General features: G+C 44.2%; 1 protein-coding gene across 1 annotated transcript in view; it reads right to left on the reverse strand.

The window, feature by feature from the left end:
* GABRB1 (gamma-aminobutyric acid type A receptor subunit beta1) overlaps positions 1 to 15,071 on the reverse strand; it is a 750,154-nt gene that overhangs the window by 144,406 nt on the left and 590,677 nt on the right. The window lies entirely within an intron of this gene.

Consider the following 15,071-nt stretch of genomic DNA (forward strand, 5'->3'; position numbering starts at 1 on the left):
AGAGAACAGAGAAAGATAGGAGGGGAGAGAGAGAGAAAATGAGACAGAAGAGGATAAGGCAATATAACAGAAAGAGAGGGAGATTGAGAAAGAGAGAGACAGAGAGGATGTGACGGACCCTGTACTCAAGAGGAATATGTCCGCCATATAAGCTTCCCTTGCCCACTATCAGCACGATCCAAAATCCCTTAGCCCACCCAGTCACTTGTCGAGACATCAGTGCAGGGTGGTGCAAAACTTCAACTGTTTATGGAAACACAGGTACAAAGAGATATACACTCAGAGGACAACCCCCCTTCTTTGCATAATGACACAGGGCGGGGTAAACTATATTCAGTAACATGACACAAAGGTACATTCAAACTTTCAACAAATATTTCAATCAGTAACTGAGCACCCAGACAGCCTTTAGGAAGGGCTGCTTGAGAAATCCCCCCTCCCCTCTAGCAGCTAATAGCTGACTGTGATTTCATTAATTATGCTAATCCACATAAGCATATACATCCCATAATAGTTTTCTTCCAAGGCAGACAAACACTAGAACAATAGGATACAGTCAATTAAGAATAAACACTTAACAACCCCATACCCATTTCAAACTATGTAGCAGTGGTCTATGAGACACTCTTACAATATTCTAGCAGTCTGAAAGGTGGAATTATTTATCGTCATATATTTCTTGGGGGATATTGTTGATAAATATTACTGTCCCATTTGAATAAATCCAAACCACATTCTCAGTGTCCATTAAGTAGCTGTCCATCATTTTCTCAAGCACCCTTGCCACTAATAGACACAGGGTGACTTAGACATAAGAGAGGCCTGGGGAGCTGAAACAAGAGTTTCCTGACCTATCTAAGGTAAGTTGGGTTCCATGAGCCCCCCACTCAAAGTGACTCCCGTCACAGAGGGGTACTAAGAGTTGGAGCTGGGCATTGTCTGCTATCACATGTCCAGATATATGTAAAATACACCAGTTAAAGTGGTAGTAAGCTCTCATTGTTTATTTTACCTACAGGTAAGCTTATAATAAGGCTTACTTGTAGGTAAAATGAATATCTCCTAAACGTGCACTGTTTAGGAGGTATTCAAGTGAGCAGCAGCTGGTGTCATCACCGGCGCATGTGCTCTAAATGAATGGCATATCTGTGCCATTCTTTCAGAGCTATGTGCCATGGCTGAAATTCCCGCGCGCATGCGCAGGAGTGACATTATTGTGGGTTGTCCAATTCACATCCCGCAAGGAACACCGGGTGAAGATGGAAGCCTCTCTGCAGCAGTGACAGCATGCTGCTGGAGGGTTTTGTTTTAAGGTAAGTCCTTCATAATGTGCTTGTATGCAATGAATACTAGCACATTATGCCTTTGCTTTGCAGGGGAAAACTCTTCTTTTTTTTTTTTTTTTAGAGTTTACTTTTGCTTTAAGTACTGTACCTATGATTTTAAAGCAACATCAGAATATAATGAAATGCCTATAAAAATGTGCAAACTGTACTTTTATGCTTTCATGATAATAACACTGTAAGGTAAGAAATTATATTTTAAACAAAAATATTCAGGTTCCAGAATTCCAACTGAGGAGTCCCAGGTGGGTATCAGCAGGGTGGAGGTCTGCCGCCGTTATGAGATTAATATCTCTGTTGATTTGCAGTATATAGGGAGAAGTACAAAACATTGAATTGTATTTTCTATTCTACACATCATGTCATCATTTTACAAAAGCATATTTAGAAAAGAATACAGTAACAAGAATGTATACTTTATGTGTTACTTTGTCAGTGTGGAATGGTTCATATATTCCATCTGCATTGTCTTCTGTTTTTATTGGAACAATCTGTCATGAAGGTTGAGCTAGAAAAGAGAGACAGTTATCTTAAAGGTTACGTTACGTGTCTAGGAAATTGAATGATGCTCTGGTTGGGATCGTTAGTTAGATAGTCTCATCCACACACTAAAATGCACCAAATAACACCATGAAAAGATAATGTTTGCAAAGCTTGCTCTGAAGTTCATTTGAAATGCTCTGCCTGACATTAGAGGCTTTCTCATTGTATGTGTATAGCATGAATAATCACAAACTCCCTATTATCAGTATTCCCTTGAATAACTTAAATATCTGCTTGTCGGTTACATTGCCTAAAGTGTATTTCCGCCTTTGCAACCATATTGGGATAACACTTTTTTATTTGTTTCATGATCCCATTCACATATAACTTTAAAATTGCAGCCTTCCATTTCATTTGCTGAAAAAACGTATAAAATTCTTACCTAAACTTAGGAGGAGGAGAAGGCTAAAGAAAGTAATTTTCCAAAATTTACCTTTTCTGTACTGTTCTGGCAGATCTCATTATTAGTTGTAAACTAGATGTGCACACTGTCTGTCCTAACAAATGGTTAAAGGTTACTAAAAAAAAAAAGGAGCCAAAGCTCCTTAGTTCTGCACTCCTGTGACTCAGATTCAGCTGCATGCAATATAAAATATCATTAGCAAGGTTTACATTCATCCATTAAAACACATTTCCTATCCCTCTGAGTCCCCGTAACACCTGATAAAACTTTTATAGCTTGTGTTTATCAGGCAAGATTAGAATGGTAAGGGAAATCTTCTAAAGACAGGACAAAAGACAGAAAGCAAGCACAATTTGCTGCTTATCCTTTATTTTTTTATGTTATGTTTTTATTTTATCTTTAGTTAGTTTATTTTAATTTCATAGGTATGTTGTTGTTTACTTAAAGATCTCATCTAATCCTTTTAAAGCACATGTCCACTTTTAGTGCCCATTCACATATTTGTGGGAACTAATAAATCCAGCTTTAGTGGGCCCAGATTTCCTGTCTCATTACTCATCACAAGTAAAATCACTTATATCCCCTAATCTGTACATCTTACTAGACTCCTTACACTCTGTTCTTGGAGGTCTTCACTTTCAGGTCCTGCTCCTCCTGCACATAGACTGTTAAAAAAATTAAAGAAACACTTTTTAATCAGAGAACAGAATCGAGTCAATTAAACTCCTGGAAGATTGATCTGGTTAGTTAAGTAGCAGAGGGGGTTGTTAATCAGTTTCAGCTGCTTTGGTGTTAATTAAATTAACAATGGGTGCACTAGATGGGCAACAATGAGAAAACCCCCAAAACAGGAATGGTTTTACAGGTGGAGGCCACTGAAATTGTTTTCCCTACTTATTTTTTTCTGACTGTTTTTAACTAGTTTTCTATTTGGCTAGGATCAGTGTCACTACTGATAGCATGAGGCGATACTTGGCCTTATAGAGGTTTCACAGGCAGTGAAACTCGTCCAGGATTGCACTTTAATATGTGCTATTGCCAGAAGGTTTGCTGTGTCTCCCAGCACAGTCTCAAGAGCATGGAGGAGATTCCAGGAGACATGCAGTTACTATAAGAGAGCTGGAGGGGGCCTAGAAGGTCCTTAACCCATCAGCATGCATGAGCACTGCCAGAGCCCAAAAAATGACCTCCAGCAGGCCACTGGTGTGAATGTCTCTGACCAAACAATCAGAAACAGACTTTATGAGGGTGGCCTGAGGGCACAAAGTCCTCTAGCGGGCCCTGTGCTCAATGCCCGGCACCGTGGAGCTCGATTGGCATTTGCCATTAAACTCCAGAATTGGCAACTCTACCACTGGTTCCCTGTGCTTTTCACAGATGGGAGCAGGTTCACCCTGAGTAGATGTGACAGAAGTAAAAGGGCTCTGGAGAAGTCGTGGAGAACATTATGCTGCCAGTAACATCATTCAGCATGACTGGTTTTGTGGTGGGTTAGTGATGGTCTGGGAAGGCATATCCATGAAGGGATGCACAGACCTCTACAGGCTAGACAATGGGACCCCGACTGCCCTTAGGAATCAGGATTAATTCTTTGGACCCATTGTCATACCCAACTCTGGTGCAGGGGTTCTGGGTACCTCCTGGTGCACGACAATGCTCAACCATATGTGGCGAGAGTATGCAGCCAGTTCCTGGAGAATGAAAGGAATTGATACCATTGAATGGCTCCCATGCTCACCTTACCTAAATCCAATAGAACACCTCTGGGACATTACGTTTGGGTCCACCTGATGCCACCAGGTTGCACCTCAGTCTGTTTAGGAGCTCAGTGATGCCCTGGTTCAGATCCGGGAGGAAATAACCCAGGACACCATCCATCGTCTCATTAGGAGCATGCCCCAATGTTGTCAGGCATGCATACAAGCATGTAGCACCCTCCTAAGTAGGTGCTAGGTAAAATATATATTCGTGACCCTGTTCTGCTTATCAGGAGAGTCTGATCTGTCAGTTAGCCTGTCACATGTTTCCAAGTGTGTCCTGTTGAGTCTGTGGAGTCTCCCCACTGTATCAAATGAGGGACCTTGTTGGGCAAAGTAGGAAACCTAGCCAAAAGCACACCAGGGTTTATGACTGTCCCAGTGGGTGGGCATTGCTGCAATGCATCCTGGGATTGGGAATAAATCTGAGGGGAACATGGGACAGGGTGTCTTTGGGCGGGAAGCCAGGTCCCAGGAGGAGGGTGATGGCTGTCTCTCCTCCTGTTGCTGAGGAAGGTGGTCCAGTTAGTCGGCCTAGGGACCAGAGGTTGAGCTGTGCTGCAGAGGATCCAGTGTGTGTTGACCAAGGGGAGCTGCTGGACAGGATTCTTCTGGAAAAACAGTATCGTATGTACTCAAGCACCTGCCCAGGGGTGTGCCTAAGAAAGGGGACCACTCCAGAGAGGTCAAGGGGATCAAGGAGTCAGCTACCCAGTGTGTTATAGTAAAGGGGGTGCCAAGTTGTAAAGCCCTGATAATTAGGGGTTAAAGGGGGCACCAGGAAGGGCCCTGAAGTTGCTCAGCAGTGCAGTCTGCTATTAAAGTCAGCTACCTCAGGAAAGGAGTGCCTTAGGAAGCTAATAGGACTCTTTCACAGTCAAAGGTGAAATACAGCAAGCGGCCTAGCCGTGACTAGCTCAAACAGCGTTAATCAGCATTTAACGAGCATTGATCAGCATTTATCAGATCGTTCCTGCTTGTTGTGCATAGCTTTGTTCTGTTGGAGTATCCCATTAATCCCTTCTCCTATCCAAGTTCCTAATAAAACCTAAAAACCAAAGAAACTGGACTGGTCCTTGTCTGAGGTAAAATCACTTGGAAACATGTCTGAATGTTCTACTGTTTCTAATGGTAACCCAGGGGAACCCGTCTTCAGAAGCTCCCTTGGTAGTAGTGCTACATTATGTTTGGGTCCACCCCACGCTGACAGATTGCACCTCAGTCTGTTTAGGAGCTCAGTGATACTCTGGTTCAGATGTGGGAGGAAATACCCCAGGACACAATCCATCGTCTCATTAGGAGCATGCCCCAATGTTGTCAGGCATGCATACAAGCAACTGGAGGCCATATAAACTACTGAGTACCATTTTGAGTTGCTGCAATGAAATTACAGCAAAACGGACTAGCCTGCTGCATCATTTTTTCACTTTGATTTTCGGTGTGTTTTTGAATGCAGCCCTCTGTAGATTGATAATTTTCATTTTCATCAAACGATATGACATCCTTTCCTTCCTAACACATTACCCGGTCCATATCAGTATAGATATCCAGCATGAGAATTTTCCCCATTGAGATCTGATGTGTTTTCAAATTGTTCCATTACTTTTTTTGAGCAGTGTATTTGCTGCAGGATTTATTCATTTAAATGGAAACCTTATATTCCTTCATTCACCTGTTAAAGTGTTACTAAACTACAACAGTAAAATCAGTCTGCATATGCAGTAAAGCATGGTTGTTATACTCACTGTAGAACCTAAGCGGTTAATCCTCCACATTGTGGCTTCTCCCCTTCTTCCACAGTGCCCAATCCATCTCACGATAGAACAGAGGGTAGAGGACAAGCTGTACATGTTCAGTTTGGTGTGTATTGCTAGAGAGTTTTTTTTTCTTGGTGTGCATGTGATCAGCACAGGGCCAATCCGTACTGTCCAGGCAGAGGGTCAGGGGTCCTGCAGCCTTATAGGACAATCAGTGCAGAATGAAAACTCTTCCTTCAACCATTAAGCAGTCACAAGACTGCTCTAACTGCTGATGAGAAAAGGTATTTAGCAGTTAATATTTACTAAAATAATTGCATTTCCATGTTCTGTGTACTGTGGGAAACCAGATATAGTGAATGCAGGCTTCTGGGTTAACGCTTTTAACCTCCCTGGTGGTATGATTCTTTCGGATTTTAGGTGCTGAAAGCGGTACTATTATTTTGCATGTAATTCTTAAGGACGAGCAGCCCAAACCAACTATTTACATATGATTTTTTTTTACTGTGCGTTCTTCTTTACAACATCTCGGGTATGATAAAGTTTGAAACACAAAATCATAAATTATAATATAATAAATAACTATAAATAAGTTAAAGTATATCTATCTATCTATCTATCTATGTGTGAGTATATATATATATATATATATATATATATATATATATATATATATATATATATATATATATATATATACGTATACATATATTATATATAGATATATGTTTACACATATATATATATATATATATATATATATATATATATATACAAGTACAGTAAAACTGCAGGCAAGGGCATTGGGGGGCAAACTAATGTCAATTTATTTTATTTATTAATGTAATCCAATAGGATTACAATATATCAGTGTGTTTTACTTTTTGAATTTGCCGCCGGTTCCACCCCCTGCGAAGCAACGCTTGCAGGGAACGGAAGCCGGGGCACAGAGCATGAGACGGAAGATCCAGCCGCTGTATGCTGCCGGAATACATTGCGGATCCCGGGGACAAGGTAAATAACCTCTCTTCCAGGATCCAGCAATGCTCCCTGGCAGTATCCCCGAGTGTGGCTCGGGGTTACCGCTAATGGCACTGAAATTCCACCCCGAGCCACACTCGGGAATACCGCAGGGAGGTTAAGTATGGACTTTCGCTAGAATTAAATCAGGTTACGGTATGCATGCATGGAAGTAACATGTGTTGAAGGTAAAAGTGGAATGGGAAAAGTAGGGGTGATGAGAAAGGGATGATGGACCAGACCCCAATATGATGAGGTACCAGACTCCAAAAAGTACACTAAAAGTAAACTTTCACTTTAGGAAATCGGCAGGGTGTTAATTTTGTTTATGGCAGCCTTGAAGTGGAGTTGTTTTTCATGGAGCACAATAGTATCATTGAGGGTTAAAAGGCTGAGCTAATACATGTCTACGTTGATTTGATTAGTATTCCTGTCCAGTACAGGTTTTTATTAGAAAAAATACTCTTACATAGTATAATTTTTGTAAAACGAATATATAATTTTATACAGTATATTTTTATATGATGGATAACATTGTTTTCTTTTAGGGAATAATACTACTAATTGTATGATTAGGTTTATTCCCAAATCCTATCATGCAAATCATTTATATCATATATGACAGGTGTTTTGTTAAGGCTTTTAGAGAACATAGATAAACAGACAACAAAGTGTACGATAATTATGTCAACATGTTGAAATATCCATGAATCAAAGAGATTACAACACTGAGAAAAGTTATTTTTATCTTTACTAATTGTTTCCTAATTGAATTATAACAGTCTTCAAATAGCATGGAGTGTAGGAAGAAAAAAAAAAACAGCCGTTTTAAATTGTTTTGTTCTTCCTAAATGTGAGTTGCAGCTGATGATTTGCATAATTTTCCTACATGCCAATTAGAATCTGCTTTATCACACTGAATTCTGAATGTGACATTGCAGAATTTCTAACCATACAAACCATCTATGCTGGGCCTGATTTGTATCCAGCTTAAAAAACATATTGCTGTTTTTCTTAAGCCTCAATCACATGAAAACCGTCAGGACGATGACTCATACACAGTTTGCCATTCGTTTCTACTGCGAACAAACCTACTGCAGTGATGATCACACAGGATATGAGAATTAGTTTGCACCTTCAAGTATTGAGGATAGATTTAGGTACAGACAGCTTTTATGCATTGTCACTTATGTTTAAAGCAGTATTAAGCCCAAAGCCAAAAATGAAATATGTTGTAGTTTACCAATCCTTAGATGTCATGGCTGCATCGGTTTTCTTTTGTTACACTTTTTTCCCTCTCCTTTCACCTGGTGATCTGGCCAGTACCACATCTTCTGTATTAGAGTGCCCTCACTCTGGATGAAGGAGCACAGGGGCACCTTTGGACAGTAGAATTGTCAGTCTGGGGGAAGTGTTAGATGTACTAGCAGAAGCCTTTTTTGTGTATTTGCATACATTTAAAAATCATTTTCAGTCTGAAGATTACACAAAACCCCCAAACATTAAATAATTTCTGAAACCAGACACCATAGAGAATAAAATAGTGGTAGTTCAAATTATTAAGGTCTAGGGAATGCAAAATTTCAGTAAAAAACACATTAAGTGAATCTTAGGGCAAACAAACGCAATGAACCACCCAAATTTTGGTAAAATATAAAAGATGGTGTTGCACCGAATAAATCGATACCCAACATATCCAACCTTAAATTTGTGTGCGTCCATGAAATGGGGACAAACTTCAGTACCCTATATTTTCTGTAGGTGAAGCTTCAAAAGCCCCCTATAGGTATCAGTTTAGTGATACAGAGGGGGCCTGAAGCTAGAATTATTGCTCTCCCTCTGGCGTGCATGGCGATATGTAACATGTGTATTGCAATCAATGTTTTCACGTGTAGGCACCCCAACACATGCCTTCGTATGTACATATATGTGAAGGTGGGGGGGGGGGCTCAAACTTTTTTGGGGTTTTATGTGCCTGGGTGTGCTTTCATTTTTTTGCAAACATGTGATGTTTTTTAGGTGACAGGTTCTCTTTAATGAAACATGCAGCATCTACATTATTTCCTGACAGAGTTAGCTGGGGATACCTAGATGCTGACCCAGAAGTGACGTAACAAACGTTGCTCTCCGAGTCACAACAAGAGGGGGAAGAGAGCAGACGTGTGTCAGCTCTACCCCTCCCGCTGCCAGCACCTACCATGAAGCTCCCAAGCCTGCAGATGGTCAAGCAGAGCACAGAAAGCATGGCGGCGTGTGGTGGCGGGGGGGATCTGCGTTACCGGGGGTGTGTGCAAGTGACTGGGTGGCAGCAGAGCCACCCAAATGCTCTCACCTGACAGGCAGGAGTCTGCCTGTCAAGTTTCACACACAATCCGGAGTCTGCAGCCCCCGGATTGTGTGTGCAACCCCCCCCGCTATCAGCTCGTATGTACAGACCTGGCAGCATAAGGTGTTATACCTGAAGGGTTTCACATGTACTGTGACTTTAAGGCTGGCTCCACCCAGGAGTGATGACAAGGGTCAAGGGGCAGAGTAGCCATCTTAGAGACAAGTAAATGATGCATTTGTAGCGGGGTCTCCCATTATACAAGTTCTAAAAGACTGCTGTTTGACATTTGAGAGGAACTCGGCTCCATCTAGTGGCCAAAAGGACACTTTGCAGCGGCTATGGAATTTCTTTTGATGTGATTTTCCTTTCAGGAAGTTGAGCAGTCTTCATTGCCCATAGTGCTTTGAGAGTACCAGGGTGCACTGCTGCACCGCACAGCCTTCTGGGGGAAGCTTTATAAAGGAAGGGAGGAGCCAGGCTCACTCTCTTGGGAAAGACACAGTGAGACAAGCAGGATGCCAGCGCTGTGGGCTGATGCTGCATGCTAGGCCGAAACTCCTGGGCCTTAAGTGACTAAGTTGCAGTGTTTCATCTCCAGTAGAGGATCCCTCCTGGAGGTCCCATCGATGTTCTACAGAGACCAGACTCATCCACCCCAAATACCTAGTGCGGCTGGTGACAGAGGCCGGAGACTGAGATCGCAGCGGAGGCTTCCTGGGAGACAGTCCTGTTGGTGAGAGGGCACCTGCCCAAAAACTGACTCTATCAATCAAAGAAGTAACTTTAGTCAGGATTAGCCTTAGAGTAGTAGAAGGCAATATACCAGGTGGCCCAGTACATCTCTCACAGAAGTTTTACCGCCAATCCTGCACAGACACCCCGCGGTGATTACTAACTGTTTGCTGCCATTCTCTCTATTGATCACCCATCCTCAATGTGGATTACAAATCGCGAGTGCACCAACGTTGCTAGCGAAGATATAGAGAAGAAACAGCGGACTCAGATAGGTCTGACTGTCTGGTACTGTGTCTAACTGAATGCTGAGCCTTATTTCCAAAAGTATAATAGTGATTAAGATGGTGGTCCTATAGGCTCTGAGACATTTCCTGAAACAATTAATGTGCCGTTGAGGAGTGATATCACAGTATTTATCTTATCTTTGATTAATTAATCAGTATATCCTTTTACAAAGTCATATTTTACTGTATCGAAACTGTTTATTTGATTTACAGTAAATAACTTTCCTGTTTAAAAGCAAGCTTGTGTGTGGTCACCTTGTATTACCCAGAAGGACTGCAGCTGGAGAGAGTTAACAGGTCATTATTATTTATTGAAGTGTTATATTCCAATCTGTGTAGCCATTTGGTATTCCAGTCCTATTCTGGGTCAGTTGTGCCTAGGGAGGGTTCGAGCCAATTCTGTGGGTTGTTAGGCAGGACGTAGACCCAATAATCTAATAAGCAGCTCCTGCGGGGGTGGTGCTACACGTGGGGGCTCGTCCGGGATATCTACAGTCCTGCAACACAACCCTCTCAGCCACAGAATCCCCCTCAACGCAGAAATGGATCCTACCGCTGCAGCCGAGTGGTGCAGGGAAGAGAATGTCGTAGTGGAAAATGGCCTGGTGGTTGAAATCAAGGGAGAGGTCTGGACTGAGGAAAAACTTCTCCCAGTTTTAAGGGCACTGTCCACAGACAGGAAAATTTGGGTGACTGACATAAAGACAGACACCACCGTTCCACACACGTATGCATTGTGTGAGTGGAGGAAGGGGGTCCCTGATTACTTTAAGGGAACCAGTGTAAAGACTACTGACCAAACAGAACTTTTCTTAATACATCCAGAAGTCCTTACTGAAGGTCCCTCATCCACCACTCCTGGGGGATCCAGCAAAGAAAAAGGTGTCCAAGAAGGGAGTCCAGAGTCACTCCCTTTGTCTACCTTTAGCTCAGAACTGTGTGCTGTTCTCGGGGAAATCGTAGCAAAATGTAGTAAGGACTCCCCAAACTATCTGATGACTGGATATAGGAAGCTCAGGACATTCTCTGGGAAACAGCCTGTGCCTTCGACAGAAGATGGGTTTGAAGAGTGGTTAGATACCGCCACTCAGGTTTTGGAAGAGTGGGAGGTACCAGAACAGCACAAGAAACAGAGAATCACAGAAAGTTTAAGGGGACCTGCACTAGAGGCCGTACGTAATCTCAAGCTAAGCAAAAAGAACTGTACTGCACAGGATTATCTAGACATTCTACAAGATGTATTTGGTCGGACGGAGAACGTGGCTGAACTTCTTTACCAGTTAGACCACTGTTACCAAGAAGAGGAAGAGAAGTTGTCCGAATTTATTAGACGCCTGGATAAGATCATCCACCAGATCTTGTTAAAGAAAGGGATAGACCCCCGGAAGGTAGATGAGACTCGTGCACGGCAGGTGCTGAGAGGGGCTCAACCCTTAGATCCCATTGCCATACTGTTGCGAACTCGCCAAGATGGTGGCATTCTGGAATACCCTGACCTGATCCGAATGGTCAGAGAAGAAGAGGTCATGTTGGACAACAAGAGGAAGAGTCGGCAGTTTGACTCAACTGCTCATGTCAAAGTGATAAGTGCAAAAGAAAGTGACTCGCAAGTTGAACTCCTAAAGACCCAGGTGTCCCAGTTGATAGAAATGGTGTCCATCCTGACTAGTCAGGCATCTACTCTACCTGATGGGAACGCGTCAGAGAAGCCGGATAAACCTTCTAACCTTAGAGTAGACCTGGAACCGAGACCTAGGAGATCGCTAACTTGTTTCAACTGTGGGGGAGTAGGACATGTTAGAGGAGTATGTCCCAGCCCAGGAAATGTCGCCTCAGAACCTCGCAAGCCAGCGGAAAAACTTCAGAGAGCACCCGTGAAGGAGTCGACCGGTGCCCGCCAGTTTCAAGGGAATCCAAGAGACTCAATGATTCAGGGAATCTGAGTCAGGGAGTCAGATCCAGGTACAACGCCCCTAGTTCTATACTCCAGGCTACTGAGAGGAGGAAAATCAATGCACACCGGGCCCAGAGGGGACTGAAGTCCAGAAGAAAAAAAAAAGAAGAAAAGAGCCTGGGTGCAGAGAACTGAATCAGACAACAAGGCCACTTCAAGAGAATTCCCAACTAACTTGGTCGGGCCTTCCCCTGTAGTCTCTGTCCAGGTAGAAGGAATTTACACAAGAGCCCTCCTTGACACTGGGGCTCAAGTGACTCTTCTGTATAGAGACTTCTATGATAAACACCTTACCCATCTACCTCTGCAGAAGTTGGAAGATCTGGAGATATGGGGTATCGGGACTCAAAGTTTTCCCTATGACGGGTATCTGCCAATCAAGTTGACCTTTGACCCATCAGTGGCTGGTGAAGCTGAAACCTTCGACACCCTAGCGGTGGTCTGTCCTCGTCCGCCAGGGGCCAACAAAAGCTCTCTCATCGTAGGGACCAACACTGACCTAGTAAGGCGCCTCCTGACACAACTGGTCCAGGGACAGGATGCTCCAGCGCCAAGGATTCACCCCATGCTACGGCAGGCCTATCAACGATTAGTATTGGAGCAAGAGACTCCTGCAGAAGGAGTTGGAAGACTCTGGAAGTTGGACAGAACAGAAAAGGTCTTGCAGCCAGGAGAGGTGGCTTGTCTGAAAGCTTCCGTTAAACTCACATGGAAACAGCCGGGCCCTTTTATCATCTTTGAATCAGGTCCACAGGAAGAGGAGAGAGGGATAGAAGTAATCCCTGAAGTGATCCCTTTGAAGGTGTTACAGAAAAACCATGGAAGGGTTTTAGTGAGTGTCAGAAACACCTCTACTACACCGGTGAAGGTACCGGCCAGAGTGCTGTTGGGCCAAGTTAACCCGGCTACCCCAGTTGTTCCATCTGATCTTAAAGAGGAGGAAAGGGGTGAAGTTATCATAGAAGAGCTCTGCTCTGGAAACGCTGCCCTCCCACCGGAATGGGTGAAGAGGACCAAGGCACAACTTGCTCGATGGCGAGGAATATTTTCTAGGGATGCGTTTGACGTGGGATGCGCCAGGAGTGCCACTCATAAGATCCGCCTGAGTGAGGACTAACCTTTCCGAGAAAGAGTCCGGCGAGTTCCCTTAGGTGACTTAGAAGATCTACGTCAGCAGCTGGCGGAACTCAAGAAGACTGGGGTTATTCGAGAATCCAGGAGCCCATATGCTTCTCCGATAGTGGTAGTCCGGAAGAAAAACGGATCTCTGAGGCTTTGTATCGACTACCGAACCCTGAACAGAAGAACCATCCCAGACCAGTATACCACTCCTCGAATCGAAGACGCCCTACAGAGCCTGTCAGGGGCAAAGTGGTTCAGTGTGATGGACTTAAAGAGTGGGTATTATCAGATCCCCATGCACCCTGAAGATCGGGAGAAGACAGCCTTCATCACCCCTGTGGGGTTCTTTGAGTTCAATCGCATGCCTCAGGGGTTGTCAGGGGCCCCTGCTACCTTCCAAAGGCTGATGGAAAGGACCGTTGGAGATATGAATTTGATAGAGGTACTGGTATACTTGGATGATGTTATCGTGTTTGGCAGAACTTTGGAAGAACACGAGGAGAGGTTGGAAAAGGTCCTGAAGAGGCTACATGAAGAAGGCCTGAAACTTTCTCCTGAGAAGTGCCAATTCTATCAGTCCTCGGTCCATTACCTGGGCCACATCGTGTCTGAAGAAGGGGTGGCCACCGACCCGGACAAGCTGGATGCTGTCGCCTCCTGGCCGAGACCTACAAATGTGACCGAACTTCGGTCGTTCCTGGGTTTTTGCTCCTATTACAGGAGGTTTGTAGAGGGGTTCGCCAAGATTGCCCGACCCCTCAATGAGTTACTAAAGAACGAAGAAGATGACGTTCCTGAACTGGTCAAGCCAGTGAAGTCCACCATGGGACCCCGGAAGGCCAAGGAGTCCATCCAGGATCAGTGGACCCCAGAATGTGAAGGGGCTTTCATTCAGTTGAAAAAGAATCTAACCACTGCCCCTGTGTTGGCCTACGCAGACCCCACGAAACCATATGAACTACATGTCGATGCCAGCCGAGATGGGCTGGGTGGGGTACTCTACCAGGAACAAGAGGGTCACCTGCGACCCGTAGCCTACGTGAGCAGGAGTCTACTACCTGCTGAAAGGAATTATCCTACCCACAAACTTGAATTCCTGGCCTTAAAGTGTGCAGTGGTCGACAAACTGAAAGATTACCTGTACGGAGCTGAATTCATTGTCAAGACGGATAATAATCCCCTTACCTATCTGTTGACTACAGCCAAGCTGGATGCAACAGGACACAGATGGTTGGCTGCCCTCTCTAGCTTCAACTTCAGCCTGAAGTATCGGCCAGGAATCGGGAACAGGGATGCAGATGCCCTATCCAGAAGGTTGCATGCACCACACGAACCTGATGAAGAATGGACCCATTTGGCTCCAGAAGGGGTGCGTGCCCTATATCAGGGAACTGAACTTCGATCCAGAGGAGGATCAAGAGCCGAAGAGATTGGGGTTTCGGCTGTCGGAGTACCCAAATACTATTGCAGGGTGACCCAGGTTGAAGGGGAAGATTTACCCCGGCTGTCCAAAAGGGACTTGAGGAAGGAGCAGCTGGAAGACCCTCTGGGAAAACTTCTTTTGGAAGCCTTGGAGATCCAGCGCCCTGAGTTGCTTCTAACAGACTCTCCTCAGGGGGCCCGTCTGTTGCATAGAGAGTGGACCCGGTTACAGATCCGAGAAGGGGTGGCCTACCGAAGAGGCCCATCTGAAGATCTGGAGGAGAAGTGGCAACTGTTCTTACCAGCTAAATACAGGGAGAGAGTTCTGGCTGCTCTTCATGATAATCATGGCCATCTGGGACCTGAAAGAACTTTTCAGCTTGTCAGAGACAGGTTCTACTG

This window comes from Pelophylax lessonae (assembly GCF_965119305.1).
Source record: "Pelophylax lessonae genome assembly, chromosome: 1".
Lineage (NCBI taxonomy): Eukaryota > Metazoa > Chordata > Amphibia > Anura > Ranidae > Pelophylax > Pelophylax lessonae.